This window comes from Thunnus thynnus, chromosome 23 (assembly GCF_963924715.1).
Source record: "Thunnus thynnus chromosome 23, fThuThy2.1, whole genome shotgun sequence".
In the NCBI taxonomy this organism is placed as follows: Eukaryota; Metazoa; Chordata; class Actinopteri; order Scombriformes; family Scombridae; genus Thunnus; species Thunnus thynnus.
The window spans coordinates 8,756,832-8,780,265 of NC_089539.1; the positions used below are offsets into that span (position 1 = coordinate 8,756,832).

The 23,434-nt window shown below is 42.3% G+C and overlaps 1 long non-coding RNA gene across 10 annotated transcripts in view; it reads right to left on the reverse strand.

The window, feature by feature from the left end:
• Positions 1-23,434, reverse strand: part of LOC137176310 (uncharacterized) — a 275,304-nt gene that overhangs the window by 248,690 nt on the left and 3,180 nt on the right. The window lies entirely within an intron of this gene.

The following is a 23,434-nucleotide window of genomic DNA, read 5'->3' on the forward strand; positions in this document are numbered from 1 at the left end:
TGTGTGTGTGTGTGTGTGTGTGTGTGTGTGTGTGTGTGTGTGTGTGTGTGTGTGTGTATGTATAGGGGAGGATCATGTGCATTGGATGTGTCCCCATTTCTGCACGGTGCTCGTTTCTTCCCTGTTTCCACCCTCCGCAAATCTCGGCGGTGGCAGCGGCGGCAGTGACATTTGGGAGCAATTTTGAAGTGCGCCCGCAAAGGTTGTCAAGGGATTAATCTCATCTCACGCTGGGGCGCAGAAAAAAACGGCTTCCTCCAAGAATTAAACACAATTTACCCATCAAGACAAGTCTTTCAGGATGGGAGACAAGCATAAATAATATCTCCTCGGTCCAGATTCGCTAATTTACAAGCTTAGCATCTCCAAATGTTATTAGCGGGAATGACGAGGTTACCAGAAGGCGCTGTAGGGAATGATTTGTTATCCGGGCAAGCAGCAGCTGCAGCAAAGAGCGCATGTTGGAGCGCTCGGATTGAAAGAGAGACATACCTGACACCCACTGCCTCACCCCTCCTTCCCCCCTTCTCCTTCTCCTCCCCCACCACCACTACAACACCCGGGACTGCACACACCTCAGGCTGGCAGATAGTGAACTTGGCATCTCCCGAGCTAATGTTCTTTTCCACTCCTCTCATTCTCATTTGCTTTCAGTCTCCCCTTTCTCCCTCTCTCTTATTGCCGTTTATTTTCTCTGTTTTCCCTCGGTTTCTCTCCCTCTTTCCCTCTGTATCAGTCTTTCTCTCCCACTTGCTCTTGAGGCTCGAAACATCAAATAGAACATTTGGGCAACCGTTGTCATCTTGGCAAGTGTTGAAGTATCTCTCGTCTGTGACTTTTTTTTTTTTTTTTTAAAAGGGAGAAAGAAGTTAGTTTTTTTAGATATTCAGCCGCTCTCGACGTATCAGTCAAAGCGAATACAGATGTCTCTATGCCTCGTCCAAAAATATGTTTGTCTCTTCTAAAGATCTATATCGGCATCTTCGCTCGGTCACCGTCAATCATGAGACGCCTGAGTTCTCTCGCCAAGTTTAGCAGAATTTTCCGTGATTAACTTTGTAAATAACCAGGTGCCTCCTGAATTTGGATGCTGCACCTTTTTCTAAGCTGACAAGGGAGCTAACACCCTCAATCTGACGTCGCTGTTGTGTGAGATGGATCGCTCGCTTTGTGTGTGCCTTTGTGCATGCATGTAGGTGTGCATGTATGAATGTGTGTGTGTGTGTGTGTGTGTGTGTGTTTAAGGGAGAGTATTTTGATCTGTGCTGGCTGTTTATCTTGCTGAAACAGGAGTCTCCCGTCACTCCAGCCCTTTCTGATCCTGACAGATGAGTTCAACCCCAGCCTGCAGCCTCCGAAGGGAAGAGAGGAGAGGGAGAGGAAAGGGAGGGAGGTGTGTGTGTGTGTGTGTGTGTGAGGGGGGGGGGCTGGCGGGGGGGGCAAGGGAAAGAAACAGATGGATATAGGAAACAGAAATAGGAGAGAAAGTAAAGGAAAGAAAGAAACACACTCAGAGGTGGAGAAAGAGAAGAAGACAGACAGAGAGGGAGAGGGCGCTTAGCTTCACCTGCCAGTCTGTGTTAGCGGGGATGAGCCAGAGTTCCCTGCTTCTGGAAGCTTAATGTCAAAGGTGGGACTGGAGGGCTCTGTCTGACATGTGTGTGTGTGTGTGTGTGTGTGTGTGTGTGTACTGTACGGGTGTGTGTGAGTATGTGGGCATGTGTCTTCGTGCCCAGTAGGGGTTCCCCCGCACGTTCCCACTTCTCGCCTCTCCACCGCTTCTCACATCACCTCTCTCTCTTGCTATCACTCAGGGGTTGGGGGGGTTGAGGGATGTGAGTGTGTATGTGTGTGTGTGTACAGTGGTGTGGATGGGTAACACAGCAGGCAAAGAGAAGACCCTGATCTCTGCCAGACTAATTGGATGATACGTCTGTGTCTTGTTTTCCCAACTTATTTTATTTTAAATTATTTTCTGGGTCACGTTGTTTGCAGGATTTCTGGTAATTTTTATAGGTGCTTCTGAAGGTAAAATTGCTCCACCATTATTAGAAAGAAAATCACTTTTTAGACTTCAAATTGGAGTTTCAGGCTGTTGTACTTCGCCTGCACTGTTCAACTCAACTAACAGTTTCTGCATTATGAAATATCATATTCGCATGACTAACACTTCATATCAGAGCACCAGGGATTACAAGTCACTTTTAAGCAAGTGGAAGGGGGAGGAAAAATACTAATGGAATGTCTTTCTCATTCCACCACTTAAGACATGCCACATCAGCACCATATTAGGTCAACGTTGATATGATTGGTCAAAACCATTTATGTACAATCCGCTATGAGACAATATGATTAAATATCTTGCTGTACTAAAAAGGGAATTAAACTTGGAACAATAAAAATATACTAAACGTCACTGATTTTTTAGCCACTTGAGGGCAACAGAAACAAGCTGTAAACACAACACTGACTTACTTTCGCTGCAAAATTCTCCACTGTGTTCACCAACTAATTGCTAACTTTGTCCATCTACCATTTAGTGGTGGACAGTTACAGTTCAGTGACTTTTTAGAGCTATTTCACAAAAAAAACGATGCCTGCTACATCTGGAAATAATGCTAATGAGAGCAGTGAGAGTGAAGCAAATCATTAAAGATGAGGACTGTAAAACTTAAACATAAAGATTCTAAAACCCTCCATAAAGATGAGGAGAGCTGCAAAGTTTAGTGTGAAATACCTTGGTTGGTTTCTCGTTATCAGCAACCTATTCACATTACACATAGCCATTTGATTCATTGGTAATACTTACATAAAACAAAGGATAGGCCTGTAAAATACATTTCCTGAATAATTGACTTTTTCTGTTCTTGGGCAAGGAAGAAACACAGATAAAACATTAATTGTCACCATGATGTCTGTGTCTTTCACTTCTTCCTCCCTGCTGTTGACTGTGTTCAGCTTCTCATAAACCTTAGCGTACGACATCTGACTCAACTGGTCGGTTGTAAACAGAAAGTGGTTCACCTGGCACTCAATAACAATGGACCCTAGAAAATCAAGCTGGTTGGTAAGTTGGTTTTAACCTGAATTAAATGGCCTATTAGGCACCAGCAAGGACGTATTTTCTATTGCTTGTGATGCAAAAAAGTGAATTTTAATTAGTGTCTTCAGATGCATGCATTGAGTTAGCCCAGAAAGACCAAATTAATCGCTGTCGGAGGAAAAAAACACTCAAACTTCTGAGACCCTGGTGTGTCACTTCCTGTGAACAGTACTTCTATTGTCCAGGCTGTTTGCTCTGTTCCTCTCTTTCAAATCTTATAATCTTTGCAACTTTTACTTCCTCATTTTTCTCATTTGTACTGTACAACCATTTTGTCATTGTTACATGCTATAGTCTAGTATCTGTTATAAAATTAGCTTCTAGCCATTAGCATCTGTCATAAGACACAATTACTCATTGAATGGTTCTGAAAAAGTGTTACTATCTACACTCTAAGTTTTGCAAGACAGAAGTCCTACGATTATTGACAGTCAGCAAGCTTGCTATGTGGGAGACCTTTTATCCCCCTTTGATAACCCTTTATTGAAAGCAATGATGTACAGTCCTGAAAACAAAATGGCTGTACAGCTGCCGAGAGCTGTTGTGACTGACCAGTGCTAGCATAATGAGTCAGTGGTTAGCTTGACAGCTAATGTAGTTTATCATCTAGTACTGCCAGTTGTCACTAAATCACTGCACTTACCAAATATTTTGCAAAGGCGTGCAGATGACTTTCACAGTGCAGTTTTCGGGTGTGACCCATCTTTCATCCTTATCTTTGTCTTTTATACTGTCAAGCTTGTGACAGTTTTAAACTTGTGGGAAAGAAAGAAAATTAAAATCTGCCATCCATATCAAGACAAAGTGAACTGCATAACAACCTGTTGAACAAGGTTATCATTATTATGACATTTGTGTTTTATTACAAATGTTAATGTGATTTTGAATTGGGTTTTGTTGGTTTAGCTTTGTTATGTACTAGCTGATTCCAAATCTAACACCAACACCACACACAAACTGTTTGAAATCAAACTGTTTCTCATGTGCTTTTTAACTTATCATCTAAATCTTCACTGGCAAATTTTGAAAAGTGTGTACCCTTGCACACTAAAAAAACATACTTCACATCATGTCTGTACAGTTTAGTGTGTAGTACTTTAGGTGTAGCTGTTCTAATGTTGTCACCAACACTACTACCTCTACACGTGTTGAATTTACTGCCAAAAAATATGGTTTTGTTATTGCTTCGGACCCCACCACCCTGCCCTCTTAGCTTTCTCATTGCTCCCAGACCCAGAGTGAACCCCATCACCCCATCACCAAAAGCTCCTCACCCCCCACTCACCCCTCTGACTGACGTCTTGCCCCATGACGACCCCCCACCACCTCTCCAAATCATTTCATACCTCTGCTGATTCCCACCCACGCAGGCCTCTTCCTCGCTCGCTTCTCTCCGCCAAGTCACAGGGGGCCCCCGCCGGTGCCCGAGGCTCCACGACTCTCTATCTCCCTCCTGCACACACACACCCCGGCATTCACCACCTCGGCGACACCGGGCCATCTGTAGAGTCTGGGTATGCTGGTGCAGGGAGCCAAGTCACCTTGCTGTTACACAACTACTTTTACGACCTTTCGCATGCGCTACACATGCACACCTTCAATTAGTTACACAGTCAGCAACAATGTGTGCCTTTGTGTGTGTATCTGTGTGTGGGGAGGCTTTTGCTACGTGTGTAGGTGTGAAAGTGTGTTTGTGCGTCTGAAGGAGATACTGTAGCAGGAGAGCGCAAACACAGGAGGCCGATGTGATTTCAGCCCGTCTATTGAACTGGTGTAATTGGGAGCATGACCGACAGCATAGCGGCTGGAATGCTATATGTCAGACCAACTGCTTTTAGTGCCACCTCTTCTTCCCTTTCTCTCTTATTCACACACATACACACATGCACTCTTTCATCTCTCCCCATCGCTGTACATTGCCCGTTCTAACCTCCCACCCTTCCATCCATGCATCTCTTCTGAATGGGATGGAGGCTCATTCTTTTCACAGCCGAATATCCTCTCCGAGACTTAGCCAAAGAGGCCTTAAAGAATGTACCGTATGTGCAAGGGTCGGACCTCGCACCTGACCCGATCTGCCCGGAAACGAGGAAAAACAGCAGGTCTTTGTAACTGCTTGTAAGCGCGATCTGAAGTTTCTCCCAATCAGCGTTGCAGAGAGACCTTGACTCGGACCTCGTGTTGTATCTGGAATCGAAAAATGGGGAGCTGTAAATGCAGAATAGTTTTCATTGAAAAGAGTGCTGTGCCGAAAGACGCTGATCGCCAAATAGGCCAAATTGTCTGAAAACACTCCTCCTACAAGGTGTTTGTCCACATTCTCACATTCTGTTATTTTGAAAAGTGGCGATTATGCTGCAGGCCTGCAAAAATTAGACCTTCCGGAGAGGTTGCTCAGCGATGCTTATCACCTAATCCACTTAGAAACCCTGCCCCTGAGTCTTTCTCCTTCTTTATTCTTTTATTCTTTCTTGTTTACCTTAAATGCCTCTCTCTAAACTAAACTAAAAATTCACCTCAGTTTTTGTGGTTTTTCTCCCTACCTCTTCTCTCTTTCTGTTTCTCCTTCTCACAGATCTACGACAGATAGAAAGAGGACTACAGGGCCACGGAGCGGAGGCTGTGAAAATCTCACCACACTTTTAATGACTTTTAATGAGATTCATAAAACATGCAAAAACTTGCAGAAAAAGGGAGAGGGAGAGAGAGAGAGAGAGAGAGAGAGAGAAAGAAACAGAGGGAGGGAGTGAGACGGAGAGACGGAGAGAAAGCAGCACCGCCCGCCACCAAGCTGACAGCGAGCAGGCTTGACATTTGGCCTCTCGTAATTAGGGAAGTGCCAGATTCCGTCCCTCTAAATCTCAGCTCAAAATCATTATTCTCAACGGTGTTGACTCCGCAGTGTCCGACCCGCTTAAGCCCTCCTCAGTGCTTTTTTGTCCCCCCCCCCTCCCCTACTCCCCCTTTCTCCCACGTAAATATCGCAGCCAAAATTACATTACAGTTTTGCGCTTGCCTCCCCCTTAATTGCTTGCCCTCCAAACACAATCTGCTTTGGCAATACATAAGATGGTATGTGAGTTAACAGCGACAGTGAGTTGGCAGCGAGGCAGCTGAGCGGCGGTCTGTGAAAAAAGGGAGCACTAAGACGAGGAGATAAAGTGTGGAGGAGAGCTGGAGAGGAGCTGATCACACACAGACAAGCTGGGGAGCAGCAGACAGATGCCATGAGAGCACGGCTGTCATCCGCACAGCCAGGATGGAGGAAGGAGAGGCTGGGATGGGAAGAAATGGGGAGGAAAGGAGAGACAGAGGGAGGAGAGGAGAAAGGGAGGTTGAAAGCGGCAGAGGATGCTGGTGCAAAGGAGGGAAACGAGAAAAGTGAAAGGGAGGTTGAGAGGAGTGGATCAGGTGTGAGGTGGAAAAAAATGAGATGAAGGGAAGGAGAGAAAGAATGAACGGAGAAAAAAAAAGAGGAAAACTTTTAGAATTTTACAAGAAAGAGATAGAACAGGATATATGCGTTTTTTCACTCTCTCTTTCCGCGTTTCCTGTTTTTCTTGAAAGGAAAATGCACTCTTTAAACAATCTATATTAAATTAAACTCTATACATCCAGTTGATAAAGAGCACACACCTAATTGCATTGTGTAAATGTGGGTTACACAATTTTCACAAGGATTGCGCTGTGAATTAACCTGTAGTATACGAAAGAGATTAAAAAAGGACATACATTTCTCTGTTTCAGCACTGCTCCATTTAGACGTTTGTGCATGTCCATACTGGTGTTGGTTGATACTTTTACTTTGGGCCATAAATGCTGATGTGGTAATACAGACCTGTACAGTGTAAGCTAAGAAAAAAATGTTTTAAAAATTATTGATAATACTGATTTACTATATATTGATAGAGGCATGATGCTTTGCTTAAAGCAAATAAAAACTGATACAAATGCAGCAGCAACAGTTCTGTATATGAGAATAAAAAAACATGTAAAGTCTGTAATTTCACGTCTGTTCTGTTGGTAAACCACTGAACCTATTCTTAGGAATTACCCGACATGTACAGGCTCTCTCCTTACTGCTAAACGTATCTACACATAATCAATGGAAACACATTGTCCTCTAACTTTGTCATTAAAACTCAGTTCCTTACTGAAGGTAAATAGCATTCACGGAACACATGGCGAACAGACCTAATTTTCAATCAATACTAAAATAACAGCCGACAAAAACCATATGTTTCACTAAATAACGGATAAAATGAAACAACATATATCAATTTTCTGACTCAAGACATTATATAAATGAAACACAATAGCTGTACTTGCTTTTAGTACAGCTGTTATGGTGAAAAATCTGCTGATCATTTTATCTCCTCTACCCTTACTTTACTACTCACACAGGGATTCTTTAAAAAGGTCCCTCTCTGGGTTCTTGGGAAGAACACCTTCAGGTAAAGGCTGCTTTGAGGTTTAAAGTGGAGGCAGGCAGGAAATGAGTACTGAGAAATAGGTGGGAGCAAAAGAGAAGGACATGAAATTATGAGAGTGATAAAGGATGTTTCATAATGTAGAGAGAGTAGGGGGTCAGGATAAGAAAGCATACAGCATCACGACCTAACACTGTCTGTCTGTTATGACAGTGATCATATTTCCTTTATCTGAACTGTACGCTATCTTCTAGCCAGTGATTTACATAAGAAAGATGTGAGTAAAGCTAAAGTAAAAGTATGTAATACATGAGGCACAAGTACTATTCTGTGTATCTATTTTGTACATCATTCAGCATCTCTTACAATCCAGAGGATCCAGCCTTGCCAGTAATTTAAAAAAAAAAAAAAAGACAGTGCCATGATTTGTTTTAAGCCTTTGCAGTCAATCATTTCAAATGTGTTATAACCACAAGCTAATACCACCCAGCATGCACCATGATTTCATCGCGCACAAAAAAAAAAGAAGCATCGCCACAAGCTCCTTCCCCCCCCACTTTAAGAGAAGTTTAGACAAAGTTCCCTCCTTTTCCTTACACTTCTGTCTTGCAGAGAGAACCCATCACAAAGCGTCAGCTAATCTGGGTGATGGCAAAGAGGGGACATGGGTTTGACAGGGGCTCGCTTACTCCATAAGCCTGCCATTAACGCTAATCCTTATGGGTGACGAGCAGAGGAGGGGCAGTGGCGAGCGGGGAGGGACAAGACAGCCTGTAAATATCAATAACAAATAGGAGATGTGGCGGTATTAGCCCCCACCCCTCCGCCCACCAGCACCACCGCCGCCGCCGCCGCCACCACCACACCCTCATCCCAGCCCAGTTTGGCCTCCATGTCTTGATCCTTTATCTTGCAGGGATTGGGCTGAAGTTAATCTCTCCAGCCGTTATGACAGTCAATTAGCAGAGAAGAATGTAGCTGGACTCAAGATGCTTAAAAGTAAATGTATGGGGGTTCATGGGGTGTGTGTGTGTGTGTGTGTGTGGAGAGGGGGGGGGGTGTCTGTGAGTTTTGTAGCGGAGGGTGGGTACTGTATGTTAGCGTCTGTGGAGAGATGTTCCACAATGACAACTATCTCTCTATCCGCCCCCCTGGAGAGCAGATGGGATATGAGCCTGCCAATGAGACGAGAAGAAAGAGTGGTGTGTGTGTGTGTGTGTGTGTGTGTGTGTGTGTGTGTGTTTAAGTGCGTGTGTCAGTCATGCATATGCACACACACATGCGTAAGGGCGCTAGTGCGTGTGTCTGTTTTTTCTGTGCATTCAGTGCAACAGTGTCTTCCCTTACTTCCACAGTTGTACAGTTCTTACAGAGACAGTCTGGTGAGTTGACAAGAGTACATTCTCTGAAACGGCTGCCTGCTGACAATGTGACGCCTATGGACATTACTCATCGGTGCAAAATACACAGGCATTACAAACATCACTAATTACATTTTTCACAATGTAGTGTTTTTCTTTTGTTTTGTTTTTTTAACCAAACTTGCTGCAGTAAATCCATAAAAGTTTTAAAAATTTGGATCATTGGTTAATCTGTTAACACTGTTAAATCTTAATTTTTTTTAATGCTGTTAAATGTTTTATTGTATGATGTGCAGATTCACAATTCTGACTAATCAGGTTAATTTGTAGTCATATTTCATGTAAGGAATAATGTATCCATCAACTGGAAAGTGATTTGTGGCTGAACGCAGCCCATCCAACTGTACACTGAAAACAAGAAAATGATTTCTTAAAATAGTCTGATTTGGTATCGCATCTAAACGAACACTCTTTCATGGTTGGTTGCAACTGAGCTTCGGGGCTGCTGCGATATTTTTCTTTTCTTCTTTTCACTTCTGAGGTATTACTGTGATCAATAGCACCAAAGTGAATGCTCTAACAGCAACAGATGGATGATTTGAGTGTCTGTGTTCTCATTATTCAGCAGATAGGTTTGCCATCAGGCCTAACTCTTAAAAACTTGTAGACTTGTGACTGAGTTTACAGGCTGCGGTACAGTGTATCTCATTTATGTTTGAACATGTTCTGTTCAAACAGCGGAGATATGGGAGCAACAGAAAATTTGATTTAGGTCTGCAACTAATAATTTTATTGATTCATTTGATTAATTAACATCATTTATTAATTCATTGTTTGATCAATAAAATATCTATATTTGACATCTTCAGTTTATTATCATATGACAAAGAAAAGCAAAAAAGTCTCACATTTGAGAAGCTGAAATTAAACTGATTGTAATTCTCACTTTTATAAATTGATTATAAAATAACTTGATTCATTTTGTTGAGCGACTACTTGATTAACCAACTGATCAACAGCTCTAATTAGATTAATGCCTTAAAACAGCAATTGTATATTGCATGTTCCTTAGCAGGTATAATTTCTCAGTCACTTCATTCTAAAATTAGACTAACAAAACTTGAGCAATTAGGTTTTCTTGGAATAGAGTCACATTGACATCTATCAAATCAAATCTCTCATCATGTAAATCTAATTCCAAAAAAAAAAAAACATTTCTGGGAAAAGCATCATTCTAAGCTTGTTTACCTTTTAGGATGCTGGTGAAACAAACAGCCGGCGGTGGAGCCCAGCTTTGTCCTGGCCTCCAGGGAGAATTTAGGGCAGCCACCCAGGTGCCCTGAACCAGAATGAGAGGCTAAACTGGGCCGCAGGATGCCCCTAGTCCCTTGAATGCCTCTCCCAGGGCAGAGAGGATCCGGAGGCCAGCCCAGCATGGTCCAAAACTGAGCCCGAGTCAGCCCAGGGGACCAGGACAATAGCCAAGTATGTGTTCATATGGTAATGCAATCAACATCAAATCTAACTAGAACAGATTTGGGTTTTTTTTTATTTATTTATGGACCTTTTTTAAGTTAGGAACGCACACACACTCTCATGCCCATAAACCCTGCTGAACTGTGCGTAAACATTGCCTTATACATGCATATAAGCAGGCATACACACACATACACACACACACACACACACATACACACAGGAAAACACACACAGGAGCAGCAGCAGTAGCAGCTGCATAAGTCTTTGGGTGAGTGCACATCTGTTAGACTGGCTTAGTACGGTGAAACTGGCTGTTGACAGCAAATGTTTTCACTCAAGCACACATCGTGAGTTATCGTACATGGAGGCTGCTGTGTAAAAAAAAAAAAGAACAAATTCATTTCTGCTCTTTCTGTCTCTCTTTTCCTCTGTCATTCTTTTGTCTCTGTCTCTCATGCAAACTATGTCTCTTTCTGTCTTCCCCTGGTTTTCCTTTCATCTGCTGCCTGTTTGAGGCTCACTGGCCAGCAAGTTAAATCAATTATACCTCTAGCAGTTGAAATATTTGTGGCCATTTGAAATAAATGCTTTGCCCAGGTATCTCTTTAAAAAAAAAAAAAACCCATTTCCAGAGGGGAGAGGGCAGGTCGAGGCCACATAACTCCGACAATCTATCATCTGCCACCTCGGCACGCGCTGTAATAGCCTCTCTTCCATCTAATATCAGAGTGAATGGTCGCAGTGATAGAAAGGCATGTTTTTATGTACCTAAGATGTGGATTGATGTGATTGTATGATTGATTTGAAACCCAGTGTTCTCTCCTGTGAGTCAGAGTATTTGTGTGTAGGCAGCAAATGAAAAATACCAGCATGTAGTGATTGGAACAAAACGATCTGACCCTCAACCTCCCAATCTTCATAACCATGTATCCATTCAGGGGTAGCTTTCAATGCGTTGACATTCAATGGTATGATTACTCGGAATGCATCCTTGTGTGTTTTGGTGTATGTGTATTTGGGAGGGGGTGGGGGGGGGTTGTGTGTGTGTGGGATATGTGGGTGTGGTTGTCGACGGATAGGTGTGGAAGTTTTATGTGTGTTTGTGTGTGCGCTAATCACCTGTAGGCTGCTGGTTGGGGGGTGTTTGTGTTAAGGGCCTTTAGAGTGAGGCTGAGTGAGCAGCAGAGTTACACACACACACACGCACACACGCACACGCATACACACACACACACACACACACACACACACACACACACACACACACACACACACACCCGTGTAGCGGCCAAGTCCACGCCAGAGCTGAGCCAAGACTCTGTGTTTAGAACAAGAAAAACACTTTGTTTACGCTTTAGGCCCCTTCACTGCTCAACCAGCGAAAGAGGGAAATCAACTCATCCCTGGTTCCCTAGCCACCGCCGTGTCGTCAACAGATGAAGTCAGCATCTCACACCCAACAGATGGGGCGCAGGGAACAGCAGCCTACTTTACCAAATGGACTTTTCTTTTCCCTCTTTCCCAATCTACTGATCAATGCTTCGTCTTCTGCGAGATTTGCGCTCGGAGCCGCAGGCGGAGGTTAGCAAGTTGTTGGACGAAGCAAAAGGCATTATCTGAGGTGTGTGACAGTGCTAATCGCAGATCTGAACTCACTGTGGCATCAAGCTGGGTGGAAAAAAAAAAAAAAAATTATATATATATCATTTATTGTTCAAAAGGAAATGTCTTTTCTTGGAAATAATCCTGCGGGGCTTGGTGGGAGTGCATCTGTGGCAGGGGATGTTTAATATCAGATGCTGCTTATTTGAAATTGTCTTGCTTTGGTGAGATCAGAGCATCCAGATGATAAGGACACGCCCACCTAAACGCCCTCAATCAGATGAACAAACAACTCTGGCTCCAGAGAAAAACACACACACAATCTATTTATTTATTTTTTATCATTTATCCTTTAAGTCGTCTGTTTTTTTGTCCGTATAATTCCTTTATTCTTCACACCCAAATCAAGTGCCTCTGTGCGCAGCAGATAAATAAGAATTCCAAACTCCAATGGTTCATTTGTCATGGTGTGAATTCCAAGAGTGGAATCTAGAAATAGCTCGAGTGTTCAAGCGCGGTTGTTGCCTGGGGCTCGGTGGCATGTAGGAGGCTTTGGTGATATTTGCTTTTTGCATATTTTCTACTAGGGGGCTTTTTTGGAAGGGAGATATGCACTTTTCCCATTGCAAACATTGCAAAAAAAAAAAAAAAAAAAAAAAAAAACACAGAGAAAAGATTTTTTTGTGTGTGTTCTGAGCTGCACGTTGTAGGAGGCTATGCCCATTATTTTGGTATGACATTACAGTTTTAATTGAATAGAATGCAATTTATTCTTAAGAAAACTTTTAATTAAGTGCCATATGGACAGATTGTGGAGTAGTGGCCTCCATGATATTCCCTTGGGGACATTTGCTGCATAATTAAGAATATGAACTGTAATGACACAGTGAGATTTAATGGAAACTTGCAGTCTAAATAGGCGACGTAGGAAAGCCATTATTACCCAGCCACAGAGGGCTTAGTAGGGTTCTCAAGGGACAGCGGGCTTCCCAGAGTGGAACCCTGGGAATAGAAAACCCTAGAGAACAAGAAGAGAAGTAAGGAAGGTAGGAAAGGACAGAAGGAAGGACAGAAGTACAGCACTTTCTCTGTCGTGTTCCTGCCTGAAACTGAAGGGATAGTTCAGATTTTTTGACAGAAGACTCTCTAGGCCATGGTATGTATAGATGGTCATTTATTGGAGGTGATGGAGCAGCAGCCTTTTGCTTCTTTAAAGATGCATTCATATTGAATGTGACACACATTTTTGTCTCACTTCAATTTAAGCAAGATTCACTTCTGAATATGTGCAGTTCGATTCATTTATCACATATAGCCACTGACTGTATGTACTGACTGTACTGATGTCAGTTGTATCTAACTAGCAATCGTGTATGTGTGGAGAATATTTGGTCTAAGATCTCAAAAGTTCCCAGAAACTTCAGATTTTTTTTTCCTCCTGAGACCACTATTTTCCTTTAATTGTCTCTGTATGTCTTTGCCTCGGTTTGTGCCACATCGACTGACTTTGTGTCTGTCTGTGTCCACATGCATTTTTTTCATTGATTTTGAATGCAGTTGCACAATGCTCTATGTGCTATTACGTCTAAAATGTGCTTCTCATGTTGTTCAAATGGAAATGCCCACTCAGCCGTAAGCAAAAAGCAGTGATGTGGGTTAGAGCGCTGAGGAACCTACGTCAGGTCACATTTTAGAGGGGCTTGGGGAAATGGCATATTGGCACCAAAAAACATGTACTTCGAAGTTTAAATTTAAAGTTTTGGATTTGAATATGTGTGGAACACTACAGGGAAGCTACAGAATGATATAAAAACCTCAAAAAATAAAATAAAATAAAATAAGCAAATCAGACATGTGGGCAGCAATTCAGAGGTCTAGAACCAGGCTAATACTTGTTTGTATCATACATGATTCTTGGGTCATGCTGCACCTGTTGTCAGGGAGCTTCTCAACTTTTGACTCACTACTGGTTGTAATGGTGATCTAACAGTTTGTGGTTGTAGTTTTTGTGCTTCTTCAATCATTACAACTTGCTCAGGAAAAGTGACTTTAGCTGGATCAACTAAACAACTACAGTGGAAGCCATGATGGATGGACTGCAGGTAGCCTGTATGGGGAAACCTGAATATCTTAAACCTGCAATGCAGAACTTTTAAATATAAATGAACGTCTTTTACATTCATGCTCTTGCCAAACTAGTTCACACAATGCTAATTAACCCTATCACTGGCAGGTAGTTTTTAATCTAGTGTTGGGTTTGACATTCCTGCACTGGTCGGATGAAAGCATGAATGCAGACTTCTGCTGAAGCCGAGCCAGATAACTTCCAGTTAGCTCTCTGTTAACTTGAATGGGGATTAAATAATTTAATTGTGCGGCTCTTCTAGACTTTCCAAATGTTATCAGAACAAATAAACCAAATTCTGAGGGAAACGAGTCATTTCGTGGTGGTTGTGTGATGTTCAAAACTATTTATTCACTGTTTTACAGCCACAACAGTAGCAGCGGAGTAGACTACGACGAAGCCTATGATGTAAGCACATGTCGACAGTGTTTTTGTAATTACTCTCACTGCCAGAAGGTGGAGACAAAAGTCTCACACTCCAACTTTAACTCTGGTTTCTAAACATTTATTTCACAGAGAGGCCCACAGAATGTTATAGATAGGGAGAGGATACAGGAGGGTGAAAAAGTTAACTTATAATTACCTGCCTCAGCTACTTCACTTCATGGAAACTCGACTGTCTATAGTGGATCAAAATTGAGCTCAACAGTGTTTTGTGGGAATCTTTAATTGTTGTGGAGCGCTAATAACAGTTATAGGAGAATACCACAGGATGAGGCTGCTGAAGTCAAAGTAAACTATTTGCCATGAACAACGCACAGAAAAAAATAGCGAATTCCTTTGTTGTTAACGCTTAGTGAGTGAACAAAACAAAGAAAGGGAACAACGAGTAAAGCAAAGACATAAAATGCCCGCCGCGACAAAGAATGTGGAAATTAGAGAAAAAAGAGGGAGAAAAGAAAGATTGAGAAGAAAGAAAGTGGAAAAGAGGGCGTTGAGAGAGCCAAGGAGAGGGTAAATATGGAGGCCAGATAACAAGAAAACAAAGGCAAAGAGAAGGAAATCAAAAAAGTGTGTGTGTATGTGTGTGTGAGAGAGAGAAAAGGAGAGAAATGAAAGGAAGGAAAGACACAGTTAGCCGCCCGCAGAACAGAACAAACTCATTTACAGAGCAGTGCCAGACTTGAAAACAATTATCTGCCATCTCCGTTGCCTCTGTAGAAGAGTAGCCCGTTTTGTGGGGCTCTTTGTTTTTCTCAAGGACATATTCATTATTTCAGATGAGACCCATTTGAGTCTAAATAAAGACTTTCTCTCCTCTCTGTCAGATTCACTGGTGCTGTGATGTTGCATCTGAGGGGATGTGAAAACACGTTTGAAAAGGAGTCTGATGAAAGCACTTCTATGCCACTAATGTTCATTAAGTTCAAATTCTCTTTTATTTCCACCTCCCTTTTCACATTTGAGTCCAGGTGCTAATATTTGTGTTTGCACGGTACACAAGTTCTCATGAAAAATGGAGCGTTCGAGCAATCGGTGACATCTTTTCTTTCACTCACCACCCACGACAATAGTCTTCTGTCCGAACGGGCCCTTTCAAAAGCAGGCCGCATCTTCTCCTGTGCATGTGTGGAAGAGGAAAGGCTGGCGCTAATCACATCCAGACAAAAGACACCTCTGATAAACAGTAAACAAGGAGGTAGAATTCTTTTATAACTCATAGGGAACACACACACACACACACACATCTGCAGAGACGTCATTCTTCTCCAGATGAGAAGATTTTTGACATTGCAAGAAATAATTTTCTGTTGTGTTGATATCCTCCTCGTTTCCTCTTAAGGTCGCGACGTCAAACTCAAATGGAATCAAACTGACATGGAGGACGGCTTGGAAAAATAACCGAGCGGGTTTTCAGGTCCCATCTTACCTGTTCGGGAGGTTGCCTCGTCTCCGCTGAAAGACCTCTGTGTGTGGAAATGAAAGAGGAGTGTACTGAGACAAACAAACACACACACATACACACACACACACACACACACATATGCAAACACAACACACTTCAAATGGCCTTCGAGAGTGCTGCATTCCACATTTAATTGGAAGCGAAAAAATCCGGCATACAGCACCCTCCAAAGTAAACTTCTCACAGCGGCGAGCCAGCCAATCACACGGGGAGGCCAGGTCTCCGGGGCCCCGCCCTCCAGAAATAGGCACAGATAACCTATTGTTGGAGCTCAAACAGTGGTCACTCACACACACACACACACAGACGCGCAAATGACCTCACACACAAACACGTATTCAGAGTATCAAGTATTACTTCTGAAACCTGCTGTAAACATGTTTTGTCAAAAATTGGATCTGAGTGAGCTGCAGGTACCGCAAGTGTTTTCACAGCTATTTAATCCCAAAGCTTGTATGTGCAATGACAAACTAATGGAAACTAATGGATCAGAGTAAAAAGCAGAGCAGAGAAAGACGGTGAGAAAGGGGGCATTTGTGCAGTAAGAGGGTAAAAATAAAAGGTATCCTTGGTAACTAGTTTAACAAATGTAATATCACATTTACAAAGATGTATTTTCTCCCCCCCCACACACACACACACACACACACACACTCACACTCACACTTTTTGGGATGCAAAGGAGGCACTATCGAGGGATAAATTTGTATTCTTTAATTCACACGTATTAATGCGATCAGACGTTTGCACTGTAACATTAAAAATGACAGCAGGTCTGTCAGCCCATGTGGGAAATTTGACGACTTTGATCTGAGCTTGCGTGATTGCAGCCCGTGTCAAGATGAGGACAAAGGCCAGAAAAATAAACAGATGAAAAGAGGAGAAGTGTTTTATTTTCAACTTGAAATGTACAGAATTATCCAAATGTTAATAATCAGTTTGACATTTCTTCAGCGCCTAAAGAGACAAAATCAACTAGATGTTGCTATTTATTATTCTCCCATATTTCACATAATTTAGGGCATTTGTTTTTGTAACAGCACTGTGTTGGTTGTTTTTTTTTTTTGGTTTTTTTTTTGATGCATGATTTAAACTCTCACGCTCTGAAATAAATAAATGTGTCTGAATCCAATCTGGATTAAAACATTATAATTGTGAGCATTTATCCCTGCAAAATCCACAGCTGAATTTTAAGAGGATGTGAGCACTAGTTTTTATTTAACGCAAACACACACAGGGGGGACATCTGTGCTGAATGCTGACCAAATCCATGGCGACTTTACTCACAATACAATTTTGTTGGAAGTGTTAGAATTTGTTTCAAGTTGATGGCACAGCCTCCATTTTGAGTTGACTTTGATATCATTCTGCGAACAGTGAAATGTCTGGATAAGTGTTGCGTTTAGGCCAGCCATCTGTACCATCTCCAACTCCAAAGCAGTTAGATGCAGAGCACCCTCAAATGAGAGGAGGAGGGGGGGAAGAGACCTGTCAGCGTTTTAAATGGTTCACTGCTGGCATCTACTGGAGAAACGGAGGAATGCAGTCACAGACACGACTCGACGGACCCTCACTCGTCGACTCAGAGAGGCGTTCACTCTCTTTTCTCTGCTCTTCTCCTATAAGTAGATGATTAAATCCACAGATGAGGCATCACCTCCAGTTCCAGCATCATACATCAACATTTTTTTTTAACCAAAACTGACTTCCTTCCAATGAAGACCAGTTACAGCTACTGACTAAAAAGTGCTATACAGTTACATCTCTCTTATACAGCTTATCTCCAGCTAAGTTTGTATTAAAACAACTGTCTATTTCAGTTGTTTTGACACTTTTAAAAAATGTCTATGTCATTATGTCTTCATGTACATCCATCTTAATCTACATCTGATCAATATAGATTTAATAAAAGAAAGCCATTAGGGAAAATTAGTTTTTCCTGGATTCTCTGAACTATAAATTGTGATGTCAAAAGTTGCTGATCTCGTTTTTTGCATTTAATTATAACTTGAATTTTAAGTCAGGATTCAATATTTGGATTAAAGGTTCTGAGTATTTGGTTAAAAGTACAATGATTATGCGGTTTGATTACTTGTACTAATTGTAGATGTCAAAATTTTAAATTAAATATGTTATAGAAAGATGATGATTGACTTTGGACATTTTTCAGGTATTTTTTCACGATGTTCAACATCATTTTCCTTATAAAAACGCCGACATGGTGCATCGCTGGGATGGGGAATAGATAAACATTCGACAAATAGTGAAAAATAAATGAAACTTGAAATTGCAATACTAAAACAAACCTATTTGTGTATGCCCTAGCTTTTATTGAAAGAGCATCTCATTAACAGCATTTAAAAGCATTTCAACCATGAAATGTTTTCAGTGGAAAAGTCTCTTCAATTCGAAATTGATGATTTCTCTTGCGGAAATAATACAAATAACAGCAACAACTGTACGTGCCTGTGCATGGCTTTACTTTACTGTATGTATTTGTGTGCACACATGGAACTTATGTTTATTTTCCACGGCATCAGTGACAAATCTGACTGCTATAAATGCCTCTCTTTCTCAAAGTCCTGAGCTTATAATGTGCGTGTTGGCATGACAGAGCGAGTTAAAAGTGCAGCAAAAGCGGTGTTAAAAACATGAAAAGAGCGTTAATGCATACAACATTAACTGATGTTTTAAATAAAGATAAACTGTTTTAACAGACAAATAATCTGCCTGTCTGTCAGCTGATGGAATTCAGTCATGCACTGTGCAGCTACTGTATGTCTGTTGAGAAATTTGAGTGTTTGGAGAAAACAGAGAATTGATTGAAGATGATTTAACTCTGCATTAAACTTTAATAAAAGCTCACCTCTGTCTATAGTTTCTCCTTCGTTTTTACATATTCGTGTGTATAGATGCACGCTTCTTACACTAGTTTATGTCCTTGTGTGGCTTGGGAAATCACTTCTGACAGAGAAAAAGGCTAGAGGAAATCAGAAAGCGTGTGTTAAAGGGGGGCCATGGAAAAAAATCTCCTGTGTAAAGGAATGTGATTACTGTTATTTTTGCCGAGCACAATTCTCATCTAATTCTTGTAATTGTTGCCTCATAATATGACACATTCATATCAGCAAACGCATTCAGCTCCAGCCTGTTTAGGATGCGGCGGATTGAGTTAGAGAGTTCATCCATTACAATAAAGAACAAAGCGGCCCCTATCTGTTTCAGACATTTCCCACTTTATGATGCCGAGTATGGCTCTGAGGTTGTCAGAGAATTCAGGCAAACAATGTATTGCTCTGAGATATATCGAGAGCTCTACAATAAGATCCTGTTGTTGTTGATCATTTTGAAAGGCAGGGAGCGGGAGATAGACTGAGACAGAGACAAACTCCAGACAAAGGGGATTGTCTTGATTATTTGTCCGTCAGCGATGTCAGGAGCAAATTACGAACGACGATGGCTCAGAGGATAACGGTGATTGAGATTAGGCCCCGCCGAGAAACAGAAAGGAAAGAGAAAGAGGGGGCGAAAAGAAAGAAAAGGGAAAAAGAATGAGGGAAGAAGAGTGAAGAGTGGAGAATGGGGATGTGACTAGACTAGAAGAGAGCTCTGTGATAACTGCCAGCCAACAGCCTGTTTGATCCTGAGGGATGGCAGAGGGATGTAAGGCGTTTGAAGCTGACAATCCCTTTGTGATGATAACACATGTTTTTCAGTGTGCGCGCTGATCCTCCCTCTCCTATTGTATTATGGGCAGCAGACGGCAGCTGCCTGGGCATTGTAGCGCTGCCGCTAATCTGAAACAATATCTTTAGGCCCAGCGTGGTTATGAGCAGCTGTCGGCATTGTGGGAAGCGCTGCTAATCTGCTTCAGTATCTTTAGCCCCTCGTTTAGCTCTTTGATCCTCTCCCATTATGCCTCCCTTCCCATCACAACGAGCGACTCAGTTTGGCAAAGCTGTGCTGGAATGTTGGATAGATACTGGGGAAGAGGGAGAGAAAAGACGGAAAAAAAAATACACAGTCCTCCCATCAGAGGCTCGTCTATTAACAGATGTTTCTTACTTTTTTTTTTTGTTTGTGTCATTTTCAGAGCTTTTACACCTGTCACTGCTAGTCAGATAGACAAAGTAGAGTAGACAGCAAGTAGACAAGCAGGAAGGACCTCTCAAACACAACAGAAAGGATAATGAAACCTTCTGTTTCTCCCTTTAGATCCACTAAACCCTTCATTTGTTCTCCATCACTTTCGGCGTGTAGCCAGAGGTTGTCGTCAGGAGCAGGGATGTGATGCCCTCAAGGCACAGTTGGGTAGTACAAGAGCTCAATGGTTAATATCACTTCAACTCGTGGTTTAAATCCAAGTCCCTGCCTTTTCTTTCAAAAGACATGTAAGGCAGGTGGAGGACACTGAGGAGGTTGTTTGAGAGGATCAATGGTGCCGTTATAGTGGGATGCCACAAGTGTACAAGGCGTGGGGAGGATTAACAGTGGAGGAATGCATTGTCATTGTAGTAGAGGTGGGAACATCACATCACATCACCTGTTTTCCTTCCTATGAAAGTGATCTGCTTGGTGCTATAATATACCACAACTTTTGGGGTGAGGGGTCATCATCAAATGTCTTCACAAAAGGAACCCCCTATCTTTGTACAGAAAGTAGAGAACCACCACAAGCAAGTATACAGCACCATAAATTAGAGATTAAGACATACACCTGGTAACTGTGTTGCTGTTCTACTAGAAAAAGGGTCCTGTCTGTCCACTAATGGAATATAATTTGTATTGGGCTGTTTCCACTGCAGAAACCAGGAACTTTACCTGCATTTCCACTACAGGAATCAGGGTCTATATTTAGTTCTTGGGCCATAGTATGTGCCCCCCAAAAAGTCCCTACTTGGGAGGTAGTACTTTCCAATTATGCTGGAACTTTTGGGGAGGGGTTTGCAGCACTGAACATCACTGATTGAAAATGTACAAGTAATTTCATTTTAATATGATCAAGAATAATCCAAATGAGTGGACAAAGTAAGGCACAAACCCAGGCTATAAAAAAGTGCGGTTAAGTTCCCAGAAAGTCACCAAAATACCCAAAACAGAAAGAGAGGTTTTTTCATCTCCTGCAGCGGTGAAATAGTAGATAAGGGATCCAGGCTAATAGGCTAATTATGACTAAGAAACAAATCAGGTATGAGACAAATTACAGTCTTTTAACAGCTTTGACTGTTTGAGGAAAACAGTAAGTAGCAGCCTGTAATGAGATGAGGTAGTGTAGCGGAGGTGTGTTTGTGTGGGTATCATTGTGTGTGTCAGTTGGGGGTGCGAGCGAGCTGTAGTAAGCACAGCGGATACAAGCTGCACACAATTAAGAGAAACATAAATATCTTGCCGTGCTTAAGCAAACCATTAATCAGATATAAATAGAGCGAAGGAGCCCTTTGTGATTAACGAGGTGAGACTTGCTGCTAATTACTAGTTTCCCTCTCCTCTGGTAATTAGACTGGCACGTTGAATGGGGATGAACGAGACTGCCCTGACCCCATTTCCCCCCCCCCCATACCCCGCAATTGTTCTGTTGTGCTCTCTGCTCTTCTGTGTGATTGTAATAGGATCCATGTACATGTGGTTGTGTGGGTGTTTCTGTCTTCCTTCACTCTTATGGCAAGCGGCATGTTGTAGGTGTTTTAAATCGAGTGGCCAAGGTGAGACATAGTGTGGGGAAACGCAGTTTTGAGATTAAATGCACAGGTTTGATGGTCCTGCTTCTCTCCTAAACATCAGGCAATCATAACTCTGGACTTAAAGGCCCCTTTACACTGTGAAATTTTTCAGCTGTCTGTCACGAAAGTTGGAAATCGTGAGAGAAACATGGTGAAATCTTTGGTTGTCAATCAAATACTGTGGTCCTAGATCACACTGTGAGACACGTGACTGACGACCGATTTGGAGCTTTGGCAACCAGAGACAGCCACAGGCAAAATTCTGAGAGTGCCAGGAATTTAAAACCACGTTCTCACAGTGTGACTGCTGCTACGACCCACGTCTACAAATAAACCACCATTCAGAATACGACAGGAAATGACAGAGAATACACTGGCTGGTGTGGCATTTCATAATTTTTTGAATAAAGTTTAGGGGGAAAACACACACGTTCTCCTTAATACATCCACAGCTCATAAAATCAAAACGATGATGGTGAAATGAAAATGATGTTTGTGTGACTTTGCTGCATTTTCTTTTAATACTTACATCGTTGTGCTAAGATTCATCACGCATTCAGCACACAATTTGTCAGCCTTAAATTGATATCATACAGTCTGACGCAGATTGTGACCAAAATTTTATCATAGGCATTGAACCCAATGTGACATGCAACAAATTTACACATTCGCTGTTGTTGCACAGTCTAAAGGCACCATTAGTCTGGTATCTGTGGTAGCCAGTAGAGTTCACGGGTAGCATTACGTACATGCTGCTTCCTTCTTAAGCTTGATTTGACAGCTTCTGACATGTTCATTGTCTTTGTCGTTCTCCAGCTGTCCGAATCGTTCCCAGCTTGTTAGAGGTTCACATGTTAGAGCGTATGGAGGCAGCAGACTGGAGTAACACCAGGGAGCTGCTTTGGTCCCAGGCCCAGCAGAACCCAAGGGTTCAAACCCTGCCCAGGATGCTGCAGGACATGAGCCACAGGGCTCTACAGCTCTTTTATGCTAAAATTCAACAAGTGTAGTGCTATTCAGATCTATTTAAATAATAGCTCACCTACTTAAAGGACCAGTGTGTAGGATTTAGTGGCATCTAGTGATGAGGTTGTACATTGCAGCCATCCGAATACCCCTACCCCTCTCCTTCCAAGCGTATAGTAGAACCTACGGTGGCCATGAAACTTGTGAAAAAAGACGAAAGGCCCTCTCTAGATCCAGCGTTTGGTTTGTCCATCCTGGGCTATTATACAAACATGGTGATGCTACATGGGGGACCTGCTCCCTATGTAGGTATAAAGGGCTCATTCTGAGGTAACGAAAACGCAATGGTTCTTATTTTCAGGTGACTATACACTAATTAAAACATAAATGTGCTATGGACTGCATTTATATAGTGCCTTTTTAGTCTTATCAACCACTCAGTGTGCTTTACAATACATTCACCCATTCACACACACACACACACACACACATACACTGATAGCAGAGGCTGCCATGTAAGGTGCCAGCCTGCTCATCAGGAGCCATACAGCGCTTCCTATCCAAAGTGCCCCAAAATGTTTCTATGCTCACCCATTCATACACACTCACACACAACGATGGTGCAGCCATCAGGAGCAATTTGGGGTTCAGTATCTTGCCCAAGGACACTTCGACATGCGGACTGGAGGAGCCGGAGATCGAACCACCGACCTTCTGATTAGTGGACGACCAGCTGTACCTC